General features: G+C 38.1%; 1 protein-coding gene across 2 annotated transcripts in view; it reads left to right on the top strand.

Moving 5' to 3' along the window:
• The window catches only part of LOC115760577 (terminal nucleotidyltransferase 5C), a 69,892-nt gene that overhangs the window by 15,529 nt on the left and 28,095 nt on the right, over positions 1–26,268 (top strand). Inside the window, exon 1 of one of the 2 annotated variants that reach the window (XM_030701996.1) lies at positions 22,225–22,242. The exons of the other annotated variant lie outside the window; for it this stretch is intronic. The gene's annotated coding sequence lies outside the window, so the exon portion shown is untranslated. Of the gene's footprint in view, positions 1–22,224; positions 22,243–26,268 lie in introns of those variants that run through there. 2 annotated transcript variants of the gene reach the window in all.

Here is a 26,268-nt window from a genome sequence, read left to right as displayed (position 1 = left end):
ATTGTTCATGGTTTGGCCTCTAGATCAATTGTGCATTTAAATCTGACAACATAATTTTTGGTCCAAATTCATGTAAATATGGTACCCTCAAATATCGCATATAGACATAGGTCGAAATTTTCTAACCCCATAACTCGGTCAAATCTCAACCGATTTTCATAAGGTTTGTGTTTTTGTTCATGGTTTGGCCTCTAGATCAATTGTGCATTTAAATCTGACAACATAATTTTTGGTCCAAATTCATGTAAATATGGTACCCTCAAATATCGCATATAGACATAGGTCGAAATTTCCTAACCCCATAACTCGGTCAAATCTCAACCGATTTTCATAAGGTTTGTGTTATTGTTCATGGTTTGGCCTCTAGATCAATTGTGCATTTAAATCTGACAACATAATTTTTGGTCGAAATTCATGTAAATATGGTACTCTCAAATTCGCATATAGACATAGGTCGAAATTTCCTAACCCCATAACTCGGTCAAAACTCAACCGATTTTCATAAGGTTTGTGTTTTTGTTCATGGTTTGGCCTCTAGATCAATTCTGCATCTAAATCTGACAACATAATTTTTGGTCCAAATTCATGTAAATATGGTACCCTCAAATATCGCATATAGACATAGGTCGAAATTTCCTAACCCCATAACTCGGTCAAATCTCAACCGATTTTCATAAGGTTTGTATTATTGTTCATGGTTTGGCCTCTAGATCAATTGTGCATTTAAATCTGACAACATAATTTTTGGTCCAAATTCATGTAAATATGGTACCCTCAAATATCGCATATAGACATAGGTCGAAATTTTCTAACCCCATAACTCGGTCAAATCTCAACCGATTTTCATAAGGTTTGTGTTTTTGTTCATGGTTTGGCCTCTAGATCAATTGTGCATTTAAATCTGACAACATAATTTTTGGTCCAAATTCATGTAAATATGGTACCCTCAAATATCGCATATAGACATAGGTCGAAATTTTCTAACCCCATAACTCGGTCAAATCTCAACCGATTTTCATAAGGTTTGTGTTATTGTTCATGGTTTGGCCTCTAGATCAATTGTGCATTTAAATCTGACAACATAATTTTTGGTCCAAATTCATGTAAATATGGTACCCTCAAATATCGCATATAGACATAGGTCGAAATTTCCTAACCCCATAAGTCGGTCAAATCTCAACCGATTTTCATAAGGTTTGTGTTTTTGTTCATGGTTTGGCCTCTAGATCAATTGTGCATCTAAATCTGACAACATCATTTTTGGTCCAAATTCATGTCAATATGGTACCCTCAAATATCCTATATAGACATAGGTCGAAATTTCCTAACCCCATAACTCGGTCAAATCTCAACCGATTTTCATAAGGTTTGTGTTTTTGTTCATGGTTTGGCCTCTAGATCAATTGTGCATCTAAATCTGACAACATAATTTTTGGTCCAAATTCATGTCAATATGGTACCCTCAAATATCCTATATAGACATAGGTCGAAATTTCCTAACCCCATAACTCGGTCAAATCTCAACCGATTTTCATAAGGTTTGTATTATTGTTCATGGTTTGGCCTCTAGATCAATTGTGCATTTAAATCTGACAACATAATTTTTGGTCCAAATTCATGTAAATATGGTACCCTCAAATATCGCATATAGACATAGGTCGAAATTTTCTAACCCCATAACTCGGTCAAATCTCAACCGATTTTCATAAGGTTTGTGTTTTTGTTCATGGTTTGGCCTCTAGATCAATTGTGCATTTAAATCTGACAACATAATTTTTGGTCCAAATTCATGTAAATATGGTACCCTCAAATATCGCATATAGACATAGGTCGAAATTTTCTAACCCCATAACTCGGTCAAATCTCAACCGATTTTCATAAGGTTTGTGTTTTTGTTCATGGTTTGGCCTCTAGATCAATTGTGCATCTAAATCTGACAACATAATTTTTGGTCCAAATTCATGTCAATATGGTACCCTCAAATATCCTATATAGACATAGGTCGAAATTTCCTAACCCCATAACTCGGTCAAATCTCAACCGATTTTCATAAGGTTTGTGTTTTTGTTCATGGTTTGGCCTCTAGATCAATTCTGCATTTAAATCTGACAACATAATTTTTGGTCGAAATTCATGTAAATATGGTACTCTCAAATATCGCATATAGACATAGGTCGAAATTTCCCAACCCCATATTTCGGTCAAAACTCAATCGATTTCCATAAGGGTTGTCTTTTTGTTGATGGTTTAGCCTCTAGATCAATTGTGCATTTAAATCTGACAACATAATTTTTGGTCCAAATTCATGTAAATATGGTACCCTCAAATATCGCATATAGACATAGGTCGAAATTTCCTAACCCCATAAGTCGGTCAAATCTCAACCGATTTTCATAAGGTTTGTGTTTTTGTTCATGGTTTGGCCTCTAGATCAATTGTGCATTTAAATCTGACAACATAATTTTTGGTCGAAATTCATGTAAATATGGTACTCTCAAATTCGCATATAGACATAGGTCGAAATTTTCTAACCCCATAACTCGGTCAAATCTCAACCGATTTTCATAAGGTTTGTGTTATTGTTCATGGTTTGGCCTCTAGATCAATTGTGCATTTAAATCTGACAACATAATTTTTGGTCCAAATTCATGTAAATATGGTACCCTCAAATATCGCATATAGACATAGGTCGAAATTTCCTAACCCCATAAGTCGGTCAAATCTCAACCGATTTTCATAAGGTTTGTGTTTTTGTTCATGGTTTGGCCTCTAGATCAATTGTGCATCTAAATCTGACAACATAATTTTTGGTCCAAATTCATGTCAATATGGTACTCTCAAATATCGCATATAGACATAGGTCGAAATTTCCCAACCCCATATTTCGGTCAAAACTCAATCGATTTCCATAAGGGTTGTCTTTTTGTTGATGGTTTAGCCTCTAGATCAATTGTGCATTTAAATCTGACAACATAATTTTGAGTCAAAATTCATGTGAAATTTGTACCCTCAAATATCTGAAACTGGCCACATTCTAGTATTTTACATAAAGGTTCAATTAACATGATCTTCTCTTTGTTTTCAAGCTGCTAGCTGAAAGTCGTCAGAGCTTTCACTCATGCACGCAGCACACGTATATAGAGTGCAGCGAAAGCTCACGGCCATGTGCATGCTTAAGGCAAAAGCTCACCAATACTAGCACAGCTCACAAATACACCACGTACGCACACACACAGACACACGTATAAAGCAATTATTATTTGCTCAGTTATTTGATAAGCACTACACCGCAAAACGACTAACGTTGACTTGAGGCTGTTAATTGTTTAACGTCATTTTGTTTCTTTATTTTTTGATGAGTACGCTTCAAGACCTGTTGGCTATAGCCTCTATATAACAGCAGTTTTCAGCTGACAGCTACACATGTCGAGTTGTCAGCTTAGATTTGTATTTAGACTTTGTTGTTTTTCTGTTTCTTATAATTATCAATTCCAATACTGAAACTCAATTTCAACGAATCGTTTTATAAGTGCGCTGCAATTATAATTGCTCGACGTTCTGGCTTCAAGTATTGTTCAGTTAAGACGTCAGGGCAATTCTAGCTAACTGAGTCATCTCCCCCCCTCCCCCCCTCACACTCTCTCGCTGTTAAACCCTCTGGGGGAAGGGGTCACGTGCTACGCTCCCAACTTCAATTAACATTGAAATAAAACTTCAGCAAAACTATTAATCAAAAGTTTTATTTATTTCTTGGTTTTTTTTCTTCTCGCTGTTTTGTTTGGTTTTTGGAGCGCCACGTAGAATGCGGATGTTGAATATCGTTTTTTTTTTTTGTGATTTTGTGTTACGAGCATCGCACAAAAGTATCTGACTATTGTACTAGCTGTGTGTATCTGTATCTATAAGATTGTTTGCATGTATCTTTAGCTGTTTATTGGCATCCATAGCTGCTTCTAGTTGCGGCATCCACTTATGAATGGCGCATTTACTCCAAATCATTTGCCTTGTTCCGCTATTGTGTCTCTTTCATTGTTAAACCTCCATAAGTATGCGTGAAACCCCAACAACAGCAACAACAATAATATAACTACAAAAAAATGTGTTTTTTTTTTCTTCAATTTTTTTTTAACCGATTTTTCAGTTACGCTTGCGCATTAAGCGCCGCTAATTCTTTTATTGTGACTGTTTTTTTTTTTTTGCCATGAAGCGTTGAAAAACAGCTGAACATAAAATACAAGAGTTGGAAGAGTTCGGAAGACTGCCTTCGGCAAGGTCGTTCTACACACACACATGCACTGTCTTATATATACATATACATACATATATATATCTAAAGGTATATACATGTGTTATGCTGCAATAACTGTCAGCTGTATTTGCCGTATACCCTAGCAGAGGGCATTATTTGCTACGTCATGCTATGTGTAACGTTGCGAGGCGCAGACATTTCCAAACTCATAGAGATTATATAATATATATGTAGGGCTGGCAACTCTGACAGCCAGAGATATAGATGAGAGCCTGTTACAGCCGATCAGATGTTAGAGGTCTGTTATTTAACAGAAGGATTGGTAACAGAAGCTTACCAGAGAGAAGAATGAGTGTCGGGTTTGAACTTCTGAAGGTCTTATGATCTTTTTGACTTTATAAGTAACCAAATCATTGTAATTAGATATTAAACTAAAAGAATATAGAAGATCGACCACTACATATAAATATATATTCTATAGCCCCTCAGGATAATTGAGAGATAATATATGCTGTCTTATAAATATGATATGCTGTCTCTTATGATTCTGATGTGGATCGATCGATGAAATATCAATCTATGTACCATATAATATATAGAACGATCGATGATATATCAAATATCCCATCTTACTCATAAGTTAATAATATTTTAACATACGAATAAAGAGATATATAGCTTGATATATTTACATAGCTTAATAGAAATAATGCTTGGCTTCAAGGCCTCTAAAAGCTCTATATACATATATCTAAGCTTCAAGGCATATAAGCTATATCTGGCCAACTACCTGATCAGATTTAAGCTCCTGCAAATAAGCTAGTCATACTAAAGAGTATTCAACATTCGACTTATATTAAACACACTTTAATTTGTTTATTTGCGAACCGTTGGGTCATTTCTCGGAACTTGTCAGCGTCTCCTCCAACGATCTTGAGCACTTTAGTCAGCAGTTGAAGGTGTATATTTATCTACTCTACACATGTATATATCTCTAGATATATATATATCTTTATGTATCTGTTTATATTTTCCATGCTTTGCCCAGCGGCATTTGGCGGCGTCTTTCTTTGCCTAACCAAATACAAAATTTATGGCATATTAATACATAGTTTCATAAAAGTTTTATAGAGTTATTTGGGCTAGGGTTACAACAGCACCGAAAGACCACTCGAGTGTGCGGCCTAGAGAGAGAGCGAGAGAGAGAGAGAGAGAGAGAGGGAATGGAAGAGGGAGCGAGAGCTTATACCAAATTGTTTCATGTCATGTTTTTGTTGTGTCTCAAGTAATTAAGGTTTATTTTATGATGGGTATTTCCAAGTTAAGTGCCTGGGTTTTTGGCATTTCAGGCTTCTAATTGGCTTTTATATTATATATATATTTTTTTTTCGAAAGGTAAACACACACAAAATACATGAAAATCAAGCGTTGAGCTACACTTAAAAGAGGCTCTATTTAGGAGAATTTATTTGTCTAAACAAATTTATTTAGAGAATAGATTTATCTTATATTAAATGATATAGTTTTATACTAAATACTAAAATGTTTAATTGGTTTACAATTAAAGCTGAGTCTCACTTTCTAAACTTTTGCCGGTACAGAAAAAAGATAAATTTAATCTCTAATTTAATCTGAAGTGCTTTGAAAGTGAGAGCTTAACAGCTTGAGCGAATGGAAGTGCATTAATCGGCACTTTCATTAGTTTCCGGTTGAGCTTAATTAAGCTTTGCTGAAGCTTTTTTAAGTAACTCTAATGTTGGCTAGAAGCTCGATTAAGCGAAAGTGTGTGTGTATCATAGCTTTTAAAATACATTAAAGCTTGACTAAGCGCAAGTGTTGGAGCTTTTATCAGCTTGTGCCTTAGCTTAATTAAGCTTCCGCAAAGCTTTTCTTAAATCTTTCATCTTTACTTAAAGCTGGATTAACTTTAAGGGTGGGTTCACTTATCATAGCTTTTACCAGCTTATGCTTAATCTTAAGCTTTGTAGAAGCTTTTCTAGTGTCTTTAATCTTTACTTAAAGCTCGATTAAGAACAAGTTTTCGTATTGAGAGCACGAAAAAGCTTCGCTTAGGCTTTTAAAATACTACAGGCAAATCTACAACTCTCGCCTAGCTCAGTTATATTTCATATATGCCCTCTATATAATGTTTCTAGAAGACTTTCTGAATATCTTATCTATAATTAACATAATTACTTAAGGCTTGAAATGCATTTTTGTGTTGTGCATTATTTAACTGAATTCCCTTGATCTGAATTAGCATTACGCTTGAGTGTGCTTTTAGTTTTATTTATAATTGATTACAAATTTGAAATTTATTGAAATTATAATTATTAATCGTACCATTTACCCATAAGCTGATTAAATTTGCCTGCACAGATAGATGGAGATAGACAGGTATGCAGCTCGGGCTTAGCTCGGTGAAGTGCGCAAATTAAAATGCCAATTGCAAGAAATGAAAGGCAGACACACAGACACAGCCATAGCAAGACACTTGTAGGTTTGGTCTTAAAAACAAACTTTAAAAAAGTTAAATCAAAATAAAGTAAAGTAAAACCAACAACAACAAGAAAACAATCCAATAACCAAACAGCTTCAATGTCAATCCAATGCAGGTGGCTGCGCCCCAGCTTTCGGTTTCAGTTTTTGGTCAAAAAAGATACAAAAAGGAAAAGATACAAAAAAAATATACAAAAAGAAAAAGATACAACGGAGCTTTGATTTATCTGGAACGCTCGTTAGCTTGCGCACAGATACAGATACAAATTTTTACGTTTAGGCCCCAGACTCGTTCGGTTAATTGTTTCGCTTTGTTTTTTTTTTTGTGTGTTTTGTAATCGCATTACGCTTGAATTTTGGCCAAAAGACAGAGAGAGAGGGAGAGAGGGAGAGGTAGAGGCAGGGCGAGGTGTCTGCGATTTGATTTGATTTCATCTTTGCACATGATCTGTGCTCCCGCCCTTAGATCCGGTTGCAAAGGATCTTGGAGCAGTTCGCATTTGTAATCTCTATTTTTTATTATTATTGTATTGTTCGCGTATTATTCTTATATAATTTATGTGCTTCCAACTTGAACCGCACCCAAAAGCAACCCAAATTCTTGACAGGTAGCTGCGAATGCACTGCGCAAAATTAGGACTAAACTTTATCATAATATCAACTTTTTTTGAACATGGAACTAGAAAAATTGACATTAGTTCAGCTAAATTAAAGTTTGTAATGCGACTTAAAATTAGTCAAAAAAAGACAAATTTAAAATAGGTTATATTGTTTTTGTCTCTTATATTCCATTCTATTGAGGAACCTACTCAAATATTATATTTTTATTGCCCCTTTATTTTAATACTATTTCCATTTCTGGAGCCTTAAAATATATTGTCTAGATATCCAATAACAAAAAGTTCCCAGTTCCAAGAATTTATAATCCAATTTTTGAGCACATCTTAAAATGTTCTTATATTTAAAGAGTTATTTTCCTAAATAATAAGGATTATGCACTTTGTAATAATAGTATTTAATTAATACTATATTTAAATTAATACTATTATTGAGTTACTATTGAGTTTCTTAATTATGATATGTGTACTATATAAAAATATGAAACCAACTGAGAATTCAAGCTTAATTTTTTGTTTTTGGCATTTCTAACTCGACCAATTTCTCGCAGTGCAGCACTTGTAATTTGTTCAGGTGCTGGCTGAAGGATTACAGTAGTCTTAAATTGAATTCGATTGGATTGGTTTTGAGTTGAATTTGGATTGGTCTGGGCCAGCAACAGCAGCCGCAGCAGCCGCAACAGCATCTTGGCGAGTCAAAGTTTTGAGTTCGTTGTCTGCCAAGTTGCAGCAGCGGGCGGCTGCAGCGGCAGCGGCAGCGGCGATTGCACTCAGCTTGTAAACTGGAAAGATCGGTTTCAGGTTTCAAGGACTTTTGGTGGACATTCACTTTTTCGATACAGCAGCCGCAGCAGCCGCAGCTACGAGTGCAGCATAGAACGAACCACAAGCAAAGCTGACTGACGACTAGTTCAGCTCCCTCTCTCTCTTTGTCTCGCTCTCTCTCTCACTCACGCACTCAGTTGCTGCACACACACACACGCGCGCGCATTGACTGACTGACTGACTGACTGACTGGCACACTGAGCTGCATTTTATGCCATTCGAATTGCTTTTGTGGACCACGAGCGCAGCGCATGGGCAACTCCTACTACCCTACCCCTAAACTACACCGCCCACCGCAGCCCCCCACTTGCGTCGTGTGCAGCCAGCACAGATTTTTGCATCAGCTTAACTGTATCAGCCCTGGGCATAAAATTAAACGCAATCTAGCCCTGCAGGTACATGCTCGCATGCACACAAACGTACGCACGCACACAAACGTACACACGCATACAAACGCACAACCGCACGCACGCATACAAGTTGGGAAAGTGCAGTCGCTTCCATTAAACTTCCAAGCATAGGCTTCCAATACGTTTAAGCTCCTCTCAAATGCGCTTGTTATTGTTTTAGCTTTTATTTCGACTGTTCGTTTTTGTCATTTTCTTGTTTTTTTTTTTTGAAAGTCATATTCGCAAGCTGTTCTGCTGCTGCTTTGAAAGCAACGGTATATTGTTTGTCTAGTCTGTGTATCGTATTTGCGTTTGCATTTTGTATTTGCTTTGTGTGTGTGTGTGTGTTTTTTTTTTTTGGTTTGCAAATGATTTGCTTATTGCATTGAGCAGCCGCAGCCGTCACCACCGTCGCATACTTGTCTCATGATACCCTGTAGGCTGTCGTTTGTGTGTGGACTATGCGCGATGTGGGAGTGCGAAAGAAGCTGTACTCAAATGAAAAGGCTCGTCATTTAACATGTTCATTAAATTAAAGGATAGAGCTTTAGCTGTAAATGTGCTTTTGGAACATATCCTAACAGATACCTCTTAATATTGTATTGGGGTCGATTGCAAATTGAAAAAATTTGCCATTTTAAGCTGCAAGGCTATTTGCCGAACTAGGGTATGTGCAAGTTGTTCATATCTCTTTTTTTTTTTGCCCTTTAGACATTCTTGCCTCATATATTGTCGCAATTGTTGTTGCTTTTATTGTTGTTGTTGGTAGTCATTGCAGTCATTACACAATAAATTTTAATACGGGTTTGTCGGTTTGTCGTCTCTTTCCCAAGTATCGGAAAGGTTTGGAATGCCAGCCAGATAACCGATTGCTGCGCATCATCATCATCATCATCATCATCTCGATCATGATGATCATATTATCATTATCAATTGCTGTTTCGTATGTGACTTTGGCTGTGTGTGTGTGTGTGTGTGTGTTATTCTAATGCTCTTTGGGAACTTGTTTCGTTTCGTTTTCGTTTCGTTTCGTTGTGATTTTCAAAACGTTTCGTCTCGTTTTTCGACCAAGGTGCAAACTTGATTCGCATTTGGCGTCGCATCTGCAATTTTGACATTTCGAGTCAACCTTGAAATCAAATGCGAGCTGCTTGCTGCCCTCCTCCCACCACCCGCGCTCCGCCCGCTTCCACTGCTGCTGCTGCTGCTGCTGCTGATGTGGTGAGACTCTTTGTCAACTCTCGATAACAGCCGCAGCTCAATTGCTGACGCCGACGCCGACGCTGACGCTGACGCTGTGGTTCGACTTGGGTTGGTGGGTTCGGCTCATAAAATTGAACGGTTTATGCGGTGATTGCCATGCAACAATATGGTTTGATTGGATTTCGTGTCTGTTGTTGATGCAGTTGCTGATGCAGCTGCTGCTGCGCTGCTCCTGTGGCAGCCCAACCCAGAACTGACCACAACTGGCGTCGAAATAGTTGCCTTAAAGGTCGACTGAATCTGCTTTTTGGCTTTGACATTGCAGCACACACACACAAACACACACACTTACGCTCTCATTACATTTACACCATAACGCTCTCTCGCACTCCAGCCCATTCTCTGAGCGCTTTTACTGCGCAGTTCTTGGTGCTAAGCTTTCACTCAATTGCGGCTATTGCTGCTGCAGTCGCACTCAAGCCTTGCGCATTGGCAGAGGTCAACAAAGGACTCGGCATTTGCAAAGCGCATGGCGCTGCGCGTGAAAAAGCCCAACTCACCGCTCGCTCGCTCTCTCACACTCTTCCCGTCTCGCTCTTGCGAAATTTTTATGAATGAAATGCAGGCAAGCGTACAGCAGGCGCGCTTTCGGTTCCACCCTAGCGCACCAAACAAACCTACGACAATTGTGTGTACAGTTAGAGTATGTATGTGTGTGTCTCTGTGTGTGTGTGTTTTTTTTATATATTTTCGGTGCGAATGAATGAATGACGCAGTTTGCGGCTTATTGGAAGCTTCGCGACTCATTCACAATGACGTCAGCATGCGTAACTTTTCACTGTGCCAGATTTTGCGTGGGCGTCAACCAACCAACCACCCAACCACCCACACACACACACACACACACACACACACACACACACACACACACACACACACACACACACACACACACGTACACACGCACACACGCTAACTGCAGGCTCCATAATGTAGGTAAGCGGTAATCGCTTATTTCTAATCCTTAACGTTTATTGCGTTTGCCCTCTGCGATTAGATAGCGTCCAGATAACCTTTTAGTCATGGCAACTGCTATGCATATGGCCAATTGTGAACCTGCCACTGCCCCCGCTACCCCTTACCTGCTGCCCCCTGCCGCCCACTGCCGCCCACATTGCACACATTGCATAACTTTTGCTAGTTTTTGCTTAAATTGCGCTTAATTGAATGCCATGTTTCCGGTGGTGCGGCTGGTCATGCGCGCGCCCACGATGTCGCCATGTGGGCGCCACGCCCCTTGACTGAGCCGGCGCCAGTCGACGCCGCATGCCCCATGCCACATGCCGCATGTATGCAGCTCACTCTCCAAATGATCCAATTTGCTGGTCGCCACCTTCTCTCCCGCTCGTCGATTGACTTAACCACAAGTGTGATTCCAGCTGGGTTCCGCCAGCCGGCATGGTTGGGCGTGGGCGCCTGTCGGCTGCCCAGAGCCATCAGAGTGGAGCAGGAGCTGGAGCCGGAGCCGGAGCCGGAGGCGGAGCTGTTGCCGCGTTGCCGGTTTATCGATTTTTCATTAGAGCAAGCATCATTGAAGCTTTCCCAGCTGGCGGACTGGCGTCATCAACGTCAGCCTCAGGGATCTGTCGTTGAGAGCTCTCCGTCTTAAGCTGCTCCATTGGGGACTCAGACCCTGCTTTGTGTGTGTGTGTGTGTGTGTGTGTGTTGTTGTTGAGACTACTTCGCATGCTTGTTGGTTCCATGTCCAAACAGACTGGATTTGCAAGTCTACTTACAGAGAGATGCTGCATCCTATAAATAAATAGACTAGTTTTTCAATTATTATTCCGCTTCATTATCTGGTTCCTTATCGGATCACTCCAAACGCATGAATGACTCGGAACTCGGAACCTGATTCATATATCAGTTCATTTACTGATTCCACATCGTATTGATCCGTATCAAAACTGAACTTTCTCTGGAACTAGATCTATGCTTTTCGATCCAGTTCTCTTATAAATATTGTATGCCTTTTAGCTAGTTCCATATCTAGTTCATTAACCTCCAAAAAGTGAACCAGAGTAAACGTGAATGGAACTAATGTTACTCTTTTAACCAATGTAAGCTTTAATTAAGCCCCAAAGTTGTCTGTTTTTTTTTTTTTTGTATTTTTTGTCTGTGCGACCTTTGGGAACCAGTATATATTATATTACTGGAAATCAGGTTTATTTAACTAGCTGTGCATTAAATTAGTCTAGAGATTTGGGAATTTGTTGATAGCTTTGCTATACAATATGCAAATCAATTATGCAAATGTATGTAATATCTCCCTGTTTTTTTACAATGTAAGCCATTTGAATATATTAGCTGGAAAAGCAAGAAAAAGACCAAACAGCTTTTCAGATTGTGCGTCTAATTATGGCATTTAAATTTGACTGTTAACCATAATTACATAACATAATTTATGATTATTGTTTGAATGAAATATGTGAAATCCAAGAGACAATTTTAATTGGCTTCAATTGAGATAAAATCTTGAAGAATATTATTATAAGAGTTAATGTGTTAAAGGTGGGATTATATGTATTAGCTAAAGTTAAGGGTTTGAACCTGCAAAAATTTAAATTGAGTTCATTTGAGTGTTAATATTATGTGGTTTTATTAGTATTACAAATTATAGTGGGCTTATATGCTAAAGCTGGAATTGTCTTAACTAAATTTACGGGTTCGAACCCGCAAATTTTAATTTAACTTTATTTGCAAACTAATATTATTCTTAATATTGTTTAAATTAGTTTATTAGCATACAATAATATGATAGGAATTGCTATAGCTTAATTTAAGTTAAGGGTTCGAACCAGCAACCTTTCTTTTTGTTTCTTTTTCTTTCTCCTTGCACACGCAAGCGTATTGCACAATTCGTTGAACGTGTTCGCTTTCCTTTGGCATACTTTTCACATATATATATATATATATATATATATATATATATACATATATTTTCGTTATTCGCTTTTCCCCTTTTTTTGCCCTCGCCATGAAAATGTACGCGAATGCAGGCGAGCTCGACGCAAGCGTTTGCTATTTTTAGAAGCCAATTTTGTAAATAGACTGGCAATAAGGTGGACCCTCAATCAAGTTAAGTCAAGTGTGTGTCTGTGTGTGTGTATGTGTGTGTGTGTGTGTGTGTGTGTGTGTGTGTGTTTGTTGTGCCAGACTCTTGGATGTGTGTGCTTCATGCTGATAAACATTAAATGCTTATCAACAATATTGCGAACAGTTTTGCACGCGCCCACACAAAATGAAGACAGGAAATTGTTGCCGTGATTTTCTTTTTTTTTTTTTTTTTTTTTTTTGGCTCACATTTGATATTTGTGTTTATAGAAATACCCTGGGAACTTCTAGAAATTGTGAATACGAATCTGGAGACAGTCTCAAGGGTATTTGGAGAATTATGTTCTGTGGAAACTTGTAGATTGATATGTGAAGTCTATAAATGATATGTAAGTTAATCAAATAGGCCAAACTATCTAGAGGAACTCAAAGATTAGAAGAGCTATTGCTGAAATATTTGGTGTATGAACTCTTTAAATGATACGTAAATCAAATTTAGTAGAAGAGCTAGTAGAGCTGGGAAATTTGGTATGTCAATTCTATAAAAATGATATGTTAGTAAGTTAAAGCAAGCAAATATGTCAAACTACCCGTAGGAACTCGGAGATTAGAGGGGGCCAAACTATCCGTAGGAACTCGAAGATTAGAGGAGGTAGAACTAGAAAATGTTCATTAAATGATACGTGAATAAAATGTACGTAAAATCGCATTAATTGTTGATTGAAAAGTTGTTCTATTTTATAAATAATTTATATGGCATGCAAAAACTTATCTTTGCTTCACTTCAGATAGGCAGTAAGACTTGTTAATAGGGTATCTACTAGTCGTGCGCCGCTCAACTTTAGCTTTTATTTTCTTGTCTTTTTTTTTTTTGCTCCTTTTTCTTTTGGTGGGTGGGGGGGGGGGGGGGGGGGTGGGTGTCTTCAGTTAAGCACTTTGACGCCAGCCACGCGACAGGACATTAATTTCACGGTCATATGCTTGTGGGTCGGCGGGGCGCGCGGGCCAAGCGCCTAGCTTTTTGGGTCTCTTATATGGCATAATATACCGTTTTTTTTTTCTGAGCTGTGTTCACGCTTCGCCAGGTTTTCAAATGCGCCACAAAACGTTGACGGCAACTTTCAATTTTATATAAAATACATGTACAACATTTTGCGTTGTTGAGCCTCAGCAAATTATTGTTGTGCGTGTGCGTGCGTGCGTGTGTGTGTGTGTGTGTGTGTGTGTGTGTGTGTGTGTGTGTGTATTATCAAATTGGTTCATGGCAATTCTTGTGCGTTGTTGTGGCAGCCACAACACGAGCTCGTTAACGCCGCCTAACGGAGGCTGCATGCCACGGAGGCGTTGCGCCAAGTGTTAGGACACAATTCAGACGATGCCAAATGCTGCAGCAGCAGCAACTGCAACAACTGCAACAACTGCAACAACTGCAGCAACTGCAACTGCAACTGATGCAGCAGCTGCAACCAGTTCCATTCTAATGCGCCTGCAAAGTGAGCGTTTGCCATGGATGCCAACACACAAGAGCTACACTTGCCAAAAAGTTCTATTAACTTTAGCTGCAGTCCAATTAAAATTTTAATTAAATTGTAATTAAATTACAATTAAATTGTAATTAAATTACAATTAATTCACATTCCACGCTGATTAGCTGATAAAGTGTGCAGTATCTCTATTTTGCTCGCTTTGCTTTGTTTTTTTTTTCTTTACGCTTGTAATTCCCAACGAGTTGAAACTTCCAAACGAAATATCCTCGAATATCCTATATAGACATAGGTCGAAATTTTCCACACCCTCTAGCTCAATTTGACACGTAGTTCCAAATTAGGCATATCTAAAGAAATAGAATAATGTAATTAATATCTAAGCAGAATATATCAATGGCATTTATAAGGCAACCGTCTTTAATCCTGAACACATCCTTAACATATAATCCTATCTAGGGCACTTACTTTTAGGTACTTAATTTCTTCAAGTGTAGCCACAATTGCATATATATATATATATATATATATATATATATATATATATATATATATATACACGATATATGTGCCTTTATGTATGCTTATGAGTCGAGTGCAGGCAGCATTGTCGCTGCCCTTGGAGTCGTTTCTTGACGATGTGTGGCTGCCACAGAATTAAGGTCGTTCTTCTTCTTCTTCTTCTTCTTGTTGTTGTTGTTGTTGCACGTTTCTTGGCCTTTCGTTCTTGTTGCTCGTAAATTTGTTTCTGGCAACGTGTCTGGAAATCAGGATGCGCGCATCTTTTGCGAAACCTGGCCAAAAGCAACAATCTACCCCCCGCTCGGCCCGCAGGCAATAATTCACGACAGCGCAACGTTGCGTATACGTAATGTGTTGCTGTTGCTGTTGTTGTTGTTGTTGTTGTTGCAGTTGACTTTCACTTTTTGCAATTGAAATTCTTGCATAAAGCCAATGTAATTAACGTGTCTTACATAAGGCCAAAAGCCTGCGAACAAAACAAAGACTCGAGCAGCTGCTGCTGCTGCTGCCTTTGCCTGAGTCTAGTGAATTCTTGGCCTAATCCTCGGCACATCTTCCTCAGCTGCTGGGCATATACACACACACACACACACAAACACAGACTAGATACACTCCCTTTTGGCCAGCTCGCTGGGCCACTTGAGGCATTTCAGCAATTCACTTTGCATTCAGTCAACAATAAACGACATTCTTCTAACTTGTTGGCAATTGCAGCCATAACAACAACAACAACAACAAGCACAACAACAGCTGGCAGCCAACACCCAACTAAGCACACACACACACACACACAGTCCAGAATTAGTTGTTGCATTTAGTTGGTGGCTTTTAGAAGTCTTGCAGCAAATGAGCTGTAACAAGAAGCCAGCCAAAGACACACACACACACACACACACACACACACACATCGCTGCTCTGTATGTGTGTGTGTGTGTGTGTGTGCAGTCAATAACTAAACCAGTCTTGAAAGGTGTCTCTTGTTTTTATTTTAACCTGGCATAGGCCGAACAGGGCAAACCAAGAGCAACACGAAGCCCAGGCAGCAAACCAATCGACCACAACCACTCAGCCAAGTCGACAAGTTAAAGGCAAACAACTACACACACACACACACACGCACACACACACAAACACAGCTCGACTGGCAGATACCCTGTAAAGCATATGTGTGCACTTTTAACTGAAATTTTGAATGGTTTTGAAGCCGCACTTTTTACTAGAAATTCGAAAATGAAGTTTTTTGAGCACTTTAAAGTGCTCGGCGAGCTGATACCCTGTTTTTTTATTTGTCAACTTTAAATTGAAGTATGCTGCCCATAATTATATTGGTAATTTTTGGTGTTGTCTACAATTTTACTCTTAATACAGAGAAGAAATTACGTTTTAGCTAGGGAAATACCCTGTAATTGTAAAAATTATCGATAACTATCGAATCACATTTTCCTCGATTTAGTTGTAGAATGCAGACGTATCTTCAATCTTCTTTTATGCAGCAATTCTTAACGTTATCGAACTGCTAATGATATCGATATTTATCGAGCAGATTTTAGTTATGTATCCCCTCCGATAACAGTAAAGCCATAGCTAATTATCGATTGTTATAGCTAAAACATTTGGCCAATAACTTCTACAATTATTGTTTGCCTTTTAAACTGACAATAAAGCGATTATTATCGAATAGTCATTGCTTGCCACTCGATAACAAAGGCAATGCCAAACATTGCAGCTATCGATAAATATAGCCTATTTATAACAGAAGCTGAAGCTGATCATTTTCAAGCTTGAGCTTAATGATAGCGATATTAAGCAAACCGCTTTGAATTGTTTTTTCGATAACAGGGGCAAATAGCGAAACTATCGATAGTTATCGATAGTAAATGTACAAGCTGAAGCTGCGCCCAGCGCTAGTTAACAGCACGTTTTAGCTAATACAGGGTATTTAAACTAAAACATTTTGGCCAACAAGTTCTACAAACAACGACGACGGCGACGGCAGCGCTTGCTGTCGATGCTGACGCTGGCTGCCGACGTCGACGTCGACGTCAACGTCAGCGTCGCTGTCAGCGCAGTGAAGCGTTATCGAGACGTCGCTCTTGTTGTTGTTGTTGTTGTTGCACTTTTTGGCTTGACTTGGGCTTGGACTTGGGTCTCGCTGCTGGCTGAGCTGTGGGCGTGGCAGGGCGTCGGCAGCAAGGCGCAGGCAAAAAAAAAAAAAATAAGAAAAAATCATTGATACAATTTTTAAATGACTTTGCTTTGTATCTATCAAAAGTTGTTGTTCTGGCTGCTGCTTATTTATTTTTTTTTTTATTTTTATTATTATTATTTTTTTTCTTTAATATTAATTTTTATTTGCGTTTTCGGTTTGTTGGTATTCCATAGTCAGATTTCAGATGCATAAAATAGCAATTTAAACGTTTTCTTGTTGTGTGTGCGACTGAGTGTGACTGTCGACCGAGTGTGTGTGTGTGCGTTTTTGAAAATCGAAAGCAAGGTCTTTTTATTCTGCGCAAAACACGCAGCCAACAACTCAGAACAAGAAAAGACAAACAGACAAACGGACGGACGGCCAGTTGCTTTTGTTGTTGTCTTTGGTTCTTTAAGCTCCAGTTTTAGTTTAGAACGTAATTTATATATATATATATATATATATATATATATATATATATATATTTTAGTTAACGCCCCAAGTCACATGCCGTTCACACATGTTGCCCGAAAGGAATTCGCTTTTGCGAATTGGCCTAAAGCCTTAGAAGCTGTCACACGAAACTAATAATAAATGTCTAGGCGGGCTTTTCTTGTTGTGCCAGCCCCCCCCCCCCCCCCCCTCTCTCTCTCTCTCTCTCTCTCTCATTTCCCTCTCTCTATCTCTCTTTCGTTCTCTCTGGACTTTGCCACGTGTCGTGTCTAATGCAGGCCGTCTAATTGCAATTAGCCATAATTTTAGTAAAGATAAACCTAGCAACAAACACACACACACACCCGCACACACTCACACACACTGCTGTTGTTGTCAAGGGCGTCGGGCCACAAATTTTCGATAAGCAGAGCTCCCCCACCTCATAAATATAACCGAGAAATGCATCCTGTTTTGTTGAGCTGATAGCAACATTAGCTACAACATCTGCTGTCTATATATATATATATATATATATATATAAGTATATACGCCTATATATAATTCATCTAGACTTTTAAACACTTGAGTTTTCTTCTACTTTCTCTCCCTCTCCCTCCCTCCCTCCCTCCCTCTCTCTCTCTCTCTATAAAGAAACTCTTAAAAACTTGTAGCTGAGCCCACAGAATCGTTAACTGCTTTATTTATGTTCAGAATTGTTGATAAACTGACATTCTTACACCTTTTACAATCAATATCGATAAGAATTTGTTTGGGTTTCTTTTGTTATAGACGAAGCAAAGAAACAAATAAACAGAACTCGAAACAAGCCCTGAACACTTTTCTCCATTAACGTACAACGTTTTATTTGTATTTATTGATTGTTAAGTTAATGTAAAATTACAACAAAAAAAAAAAATCAGAAATTTATATATTTTATTAATATATAACTTTTAATGTGAAAATAGCGTTAATAGAAATTGAAATTTGTTGCAAATAATATTACAATTAATAGATTTGCTCATTTCGATATCGATTTTTATCGATTACTTGGAAACTGGACAAGTTATCGTTTGTCGGAAAGAAACTCTAGGTAAACCCATGTTCCAAAATTTCAAGTCTCTAGCTTTTCGAGGTGCTGAGATCCTTGGCTAGATCGACGCGTCGATCAATGCTGATCAAGAATATATATACTATATACTTAATATAAGGTGAGAGGTGCTCCCTTCTGCCTGTTACATACACTTGCACAGAAACAATATACCCGTTTAACACATTTTCAACGGGTACAGGGTATATAAAAAATAAGACATCTAAAATAAGTTTATCAGAAATTGGCTGATTTACTTACTTTTCCAATGAACCAGCCAATCAATCAATCAATCAATCAATCAGTTCAGTCAATCAGAAATTGAAAATTAGCTGCTAGAACAACACACACACACACACACGCAAGCACACACACATGCACAATAATTACAAACATTATGTCTTAACGTCTTCGAGCCAAGCCATAGAATTTGTTTGGAATTTTATGAAATATTTGTATTTTCCATTGCCATTGACTTTGACTTTTCGATTATAGACATTCTCGAAGCATTGACTACAACAATCTATATTTATATAGCTATGGCTTTAATTATATTAAATGAGCGAGTTGGATAAATTAGTCAATGTCACCGAAAATATACGAATTTAACTAAATTAATAGACGATTGCCATGGAAAATAATTAAAAACAACTTTTGATTAAAGCAAAAAAATAAATAAAATAAAAAGAATATCAAGTAAATGTTAAGCTTCAAATAAGCAGGGTGTTCCCTCTTTAACTGAGCTACATTTAAAAATATTTAAAAATATTTATAAATAAAAAGTAAATTTATTTATTATCATTTTTTTTTTTTTTTAATATTTGCACTTCTTTAACTAACATTTGTTAATTAGCTAGCGGGCATACCCTTAATATATTTTAGTGCAGCACACACAATTTTCGTTGTCTTCTTCTTCTTTTTCGGAATGCCTCAAGTAGCCAAGTGCCTGTCAAAAATTTGTTTAACTAACACGAGGTGTTAGCTCTTGTCTGTGTGCGTGTGTGCGTGTGTGTGTGTGTGCGCACTTGAAGCAGCGTTGTGCACGCTGCGTATACGCGATTTTCTTTTGGGTTTTTTTTTTTTCGTTTAAATGAAAAGCAATTTGGATGCCTTGTAAAATATAAATAAATATACAGTTAACTTATTGCAATCTATGCAAATAAACAATGCCAAAAATAACGTACAGCAACAACAACAACGCCGCTTTTTGGTGCAGGCGACAAAAGTGTACAAAACCAACACAAAAACGAAAAAATAACAAGACAAAAACGCAAAAAAAAAAAAAAAACAAAAATCGAGAGAAAAAGAAACAAATCAACAAATGTTTCATTTGCAATTTTTACAGTTGCTTTTTGCGCTTAGCTTTTGCGTCGAGCTGTTTTTGTTGTTGTTGTTTTTGTGGCTGCCATTTCAATACGCTTTAAATTGAATTGCATTAATTACGCACACAGACATACACACACACACACACACGCATACATACATGCGCAGCTGTGGTGCGCTTGCTTGTGTGCGTGCGTGTGCACAATATTTATTTCTAATTAATTTAATTTTTGTTTTCGCTCGCTTTTTTTTTCTTGTTTTTTTGTTGGTTTTTGCCGTCGCCGTCGACGTTGCCGGTGCAGCTTTTAGTGAGCGTCTAACTAAGGCAAGTGTATGTGTGTGCGTGTGTGTGTGTGTGAGTGTTTGGGTCGCGTCGCTTTGGGTCGCGCATGAATTGAAAAAAAGAACGGCGCACGAAATTCGTATAAGAAAACTTTTAGTGCAAAGCTTTGCGGCTTGTCGCTGCTAACAGCGCGCGTTTGCTTGTGTGTGTATGTGTGTGTGAGCATTTCTGACGTAATTCTGCTGCTGCTGCTGCTGGCAAACGCACCAATACCAACTCGCACACAAACACACACCGACACAGACACAGACACAGTGAGCACCATAACAATGAGCGCGTACAAGTTGTTGCTTCTTTGCTGCTGATCGAACGCAGCGACGCCGCCGTCGCTGCTGTGGATGATGCTGTTGTTGTTGTTGTTGTGCGCCTTGCCGGTTTCGAAAATACAAATAGCAACGACAACAACAACAGCAACAACAATAGCAGCAACAGCCCGCAGCATAGCAACTAGTGTCGGTGGCGCAAATATAATTAAACTTTCGAATGGGATCAGCCGCAGCAGCAGCAACAGCAGCAGCAGCAGCAGCAGCAGCAGCAGCGGCAGCGACAGCGGCAACCGCAATGCTTGACAAGTTTTGTTGTTGTTGTTGTTGTTTTGTTTCTTTTTTGTTGTGCTTTTCACTCAATTTAAGAGTCGCGCTTGTGCTTTTGAGAGATTTGCTGTTGCGGCCGCGTCCATTGCGGCCGCTGCCGCTGCTACTGCCGCTGCTGCTGCTGCGTTTTCACTCAATTGCCGTTTGCTTGGTTACCGCGTAGTCAAGTTTCATGCCACCAACGATTGCCGTTGAATTCAGTCGTTCAACGAGAGTGACCGCGCACGAAAGCCCCAACAAGTCCACAGCGGAGCCGCACAAACACAAAAATAAAAAAAAAAGCAAAAAAATAAATAAAAGAGAAGAATTTATAATAGATAGCTAGAAAAAACAGAGTGAGATTTACGCATACATACAAACAAGCATATGTTGTATTTGTAGAGAGAGAGAGAGCAGAAGAGCAACAGCAATCAATACAAACAAGATCGATAGCTCCAGCAGCGAAATTTGTGCAAAAAAAACAGACGACCCCATCTACATAAATACGCAGTGTGTGCGAAGTTCGTTCAGCGGAGGCCACAAACAAACAGACGAAAGAAAGAACAAGCAGCTCAAATCGAGTCGAGAACATTCTAGAACATAGCCTTTGCCTACATCGTTACCGTTACAACGTAACTACATACTCACGCCTTCTGCCGCCTACTCCTGTTTGCATAAACTCTCGTTCGCTCTCACCAAACTCACTCTCGCTCTCACTCTCACCATTGCTTTCGTCACGGCGACCCTTCAAGAGTTGCCTACGTGCCTGGCTGGTCAAACATATGTTTGCTAAAGCAACAGCAACAACAACTGCAACAGAAGCTGCTCTCTATCGACTGCCGTTAAATCTAACATATGTTGAGCCGCCAGAGGCCGCTTCTCGCTAAAGTGCAGCTGTGTGCGTGTGTGCCAAAAACCGTTTAAGTAATAAAGCGAAAAAAAAGAGTATTTCGAAAGGAAAATAAGGAAAATAAAAGCGCGCAGAGTTTCGTGTCATTTCGCGTGTTATACTATTTGTCTTTGTGTGTGTGTGTGCAGTGCAAAAATCTAGACAACAACAACAACAAGAAGAAGAAGAAGAAGAGCATCAGGTAGAAGCAGCTAGAAGAAGAGCAATTTAGTGAGTGCAAGTGCAATTAAAAAGTTGTCACAGCGCCGCCCCGCAACGTTCCGCGCCCCAACTAAAGTGCGCACTTGAAATATTTGTAACTCTTTCTTTGTGCAACATTTTTGTGCGGTTTCTGCCGCGCACAACAGATTTGTTAAATGAAACCGGAAAATTGGCTCGACTCATCTGCCTCAACGTCAGCAGCTGCCGCTGCCACCGCTGCCGCTGCCAGTGCCACCGCTACCGCTGCCAGCGCCGCAGTCGCAACGTACAGCAATGCAAAGGTAAATGTCACGCCCACAAGACACGGCCCAAACCCCACACCCCCGACCACACACATACACAGCCACCCACAAGTGGCAGCCACAGCCACACCCACACACACACACACGCACACGCACACGCACATACACATACACAGCTGTAGCATATGGCGCTGAAAAGTTTTCCCGATGCGTAGCTCGTTAAAAATGTTGTTTGTATTTTTGTTGTTGTTATACACCCCGCACCCATTAAGAATGCTTAGAAAGGGGTATATACATACGTACATATGATTGGCAGCAGGGGGCATATACGACATATAAATGCTTGTTGCTTGCGCTAGTTAATAGTTTTTAGTTAGCATGAGTTCCTTGACTGTGATTAAAATATGTTATGTAAGTTCGCAAAAAAAAAAAAAAACAAACTATAGTCCATTCCTTTTATAAAATCGATAAATGTCGATCTAAAGTTATCACATCCCTTCCTCTTCCTTTCTTTCCATAAGATCGATAAATATCGATTGAAAATCTAAAGTTAAGGGAACTCATTTCCTTTCCCTTCCTTTCCCTTCCTTTCCCATTCCTGTCTTACCATAATAGCGATAAATATCGATTTAAAATCTAAATTTAAGATTGATAAATATTGATTTAAAATGTAACGTTAAGATAACTTAAGTTATATTTCGTATTCCATGATTTCAATAAAATCCTCCTTTCCACAAAATCGATAAAAATCGATGTGAAAAATAAGTACATCATATATAGAATAAAGTGCATCTTGCAAAAACTAAGTTCCATTTCGATTTAGATTAAATATATTATATATTGATTTTCATTTAGGGGGCCATAGAAAAAAGAGAAGAAAAATCGATGTATCTGTATATATATATATACAAAAAAAGAAAAAAAAAAATATATATATATATCCTTTCGCATATAACTGCCACGTATCGATAAATATCGATTTCGAAACGCAATTTACGTGAGTTAAACGACCTGATTGACATTCGCACACGAGTACAGGGTATTTGCTCTTCGAGCATTGTCACTTTGGCCATGCTTGTTGATGACATTTTGCTGCTCTTGTTGTGGCTCATTAAGTGCCAAGAATTTTGCTCAATTTAGAGGCTCAAAAAAAATTAAAAAACAAAAAAAATAGAGACAAATAAAAGCATTAAAGTTCTGACTTTTTTTTTCAATCACGCAAATCGAGACACATTTCAAATGCAATCGAATTGAATTTCAATTTCAATTTCAATTTCCACTTCAATTCGAATTCGAATTCAAATTCAAATTCAATATACGAAATTGATATGCCAATGCGATACAAATATGCGTGCCATACAAATATATGTACATGCCTAATTTATACACATATATGTATATAACATATGGACTATATGGGCATATGTGCATATATGTATATATATATATAGAGATATATATGTATATCCGGGTTCGTTAGCGCAGCGCGCAGTGAAACCTAATGACTTGGTCAGTTTTTGCATTTGGCAGCCTTACGTGCTTTGCGGGGTGTCTCTCAGGTGGGCGGGAATGGGGTGTACTCTGTGCTGTGGGGTGTGCTGCTCGGGTCACGTGTGACACCCAGGCCCAGGCCCAGGCCCAGACACGAACACATTTCACAAGCGCAAATTACATTTTGACGCTGCAAACCCTCACTAATTACATTACATTACATTACATTACATTGCATTGCATTGCTATATATATATCTGTCTGTCTGTCTATGTGTGTGTATGTGTGTGTGTGTGTGTATAACACTTGGCACAATTATTGCACCTATTCTATTCGCTGTATTTTTCTGTAGGCAACGCACGTTGCCAAACACAGTCCAATTGGACTATCAATCAAATGTATATATATATAAATATATTCAAATATTTGTTATTGTGCTCCAATTCAGCTTAAGAATCGAAATAGGTTTTTAGTTATATCGAATATAATTTTGATTGCTTAAGATATACATGTTGAAAACTCCCAAAAGCCAGTAGACATGTTACATTAATATATTTATATAATTCTTTTTGCGTATTCAATCATGTCTTCTGATTGATTGACTGATTGACGAACAAGAAAAACAGTTTCATTTTTAGCTAATTATCATTTTATCTACTAGAGTTTAGGCTTTATCTTTAATTATTAACATGTTTGTTCTGACTGATTGATTGATTGATTGAATTAGGAAACATTTGCATTTTTCAGTTAGTTTTGGTCGAATCTTGTAGAAATTCGAGCTCTGCTTTAAGTAATCTACAATAATATATTCAATTATTATCTTCAATTATTTATCTTTAATTATTCAATTCTATTTCTGCTGACTGATTGATCGATTGATGAACAAAGAAATTGGCTCAATTTTTTTTTTGGGGCTTTCCTCTTTTTTAATAAACTCTGCTTGAGTTAAGGGCTCTAATTTCTTTTTGAGTTTAGCTACAATAATATAATAATATAATTTTAAATGATTAAAATGTTTCTACTGATTGATTGACTGATTGATGACTCGCAGAATTCATTTTCAGCTCTTTTTGCGCAAACCTACTTGAGTTCTGGGTTCTGATATATTTAATATATGCTTAGCTACAATACTATTAATATATTAATTGGAATGTTTGTTCCGATTGATTGATTGAATCAAATCAAAGAACTTGGCTCGGGCAAAGCCGGGAAATATGCTCTGCTATATCATAAGCTTCGAGTTTTATTTCTCAGTGCACTTTACACAAGATTCGTTTTACTGACAACGATTATGTAAACAATTTATTGTGTTTGCCTTCTTTTCTTTTCTTTTCTTATTTTTTTTTCTTTCTGCTCGACTATCAATTGATGATAATATCGATTGTCCACAAGCATGTTGCATAGTTGTGGAATGCAATTATTTGCGCAGTGTGTTGTTGTTGCCACAAGTTACGAATAAGAAGAAACAAGACAAACAATATTGAGTTTATTTGGAGCGAACGTCGTGCAAACATGCATATTACAGTCAACAGACCATTTAGACTGACTTTATAAACAAGTTAGGGCGCGACGGGATGGGGCTTACTTATCTATCAGAGTGGAGAGGGAGCGGGAGGATTCTTAAGAAACTCAACAGCTGTGGCCCTTTCTTTGAAGGCGCACACAATGCAAATTGTTTAAATAGATGTATTTAGTTGTATGTATATGGCTTATCGATTGATGGATCCATATGAGAGCTACTACCTGATATTTATCTTATTTTGTATTTGTTTTATGTGCCGACCGATGAGGTTAATAACCTGCTTTTCAAATTAGCCAATCGCTGCGCCAGCATCTACCTGTTAACTTTGATGAATGTGTGCGTGTGTGTGTGTGTGTTCTCGTGTGGCACACGCGCCGTTAGTGAGATGTTTGTTGGCTTCTGACCCCATTCAAAGTCATACAGCAACAACTGTGCTTCGTGCTCCTCTTGTTGTTGTTATTGTTGTTGTCTAAGCTCTTGGCACATGGCAAATAAATAATCTTTTAACTCTAGCCTGGGGCGCTTTTTAGACTTACATCTGGATATGCGATAGGTAAATGGCCTACGCACTGTATTGGCATACACCAAAAAAAAAAAAACAGAGACTTACGTAGAAAACACACACACACACATTAGAATATCGAAGAAAGAGGCGTGTCGAGCAAATAAACTAAGCACAAAAAAGTATTTAGCAAAATAATACAGCAATACATGATTTAGGTAATTATAGTTTTAGGTAATTATAGTTTTCATTTAAACCAATTTTGGCCTATATTTCGCAACTGGTTTTAGCATAGGAATGCACTGAGTATATGTTGTGTATAATAAATTGCTTAAAGTGAATATAGAATGAGCCAAATTATTGCATTTAAAGTAAATGGCTCAAAGACTGCCATTTAAACCAATTTTTAGCTTATAATTCACAACTTGTTTAAGCAAGGCATTGCACTTAGTCTATGCATAACCTAAATTGCTTGAAGCAAATATAGTATTTACCAAATATTGATATTTAAAGTAAACAACTCAAAGAAATACGCTCGAAACAACATGAG

This window comes from Drosophila novamexicana, unplaced genomic scaffold, assembly GCF_003285875.2.
Source record: "Drosophila novamexicana strain 15010-1031.04,08,12 unplaced genomic scaffold, DnovRS2.1 tig00000462-arrow-pilon, whole genome shotgun sequence".
In the NCBI taxonomy this organism is placed as follows: Eukaryota; Metazoa; Arthropoda; class Insecta; order Diptera; family Drosophilidae; genus Drosophila; species Drosophila novamexicana.
Note: the sequence above shows the minus strand (reverse complement) of the source record. Positions and strands in the feature narration are given on the sequence as shown.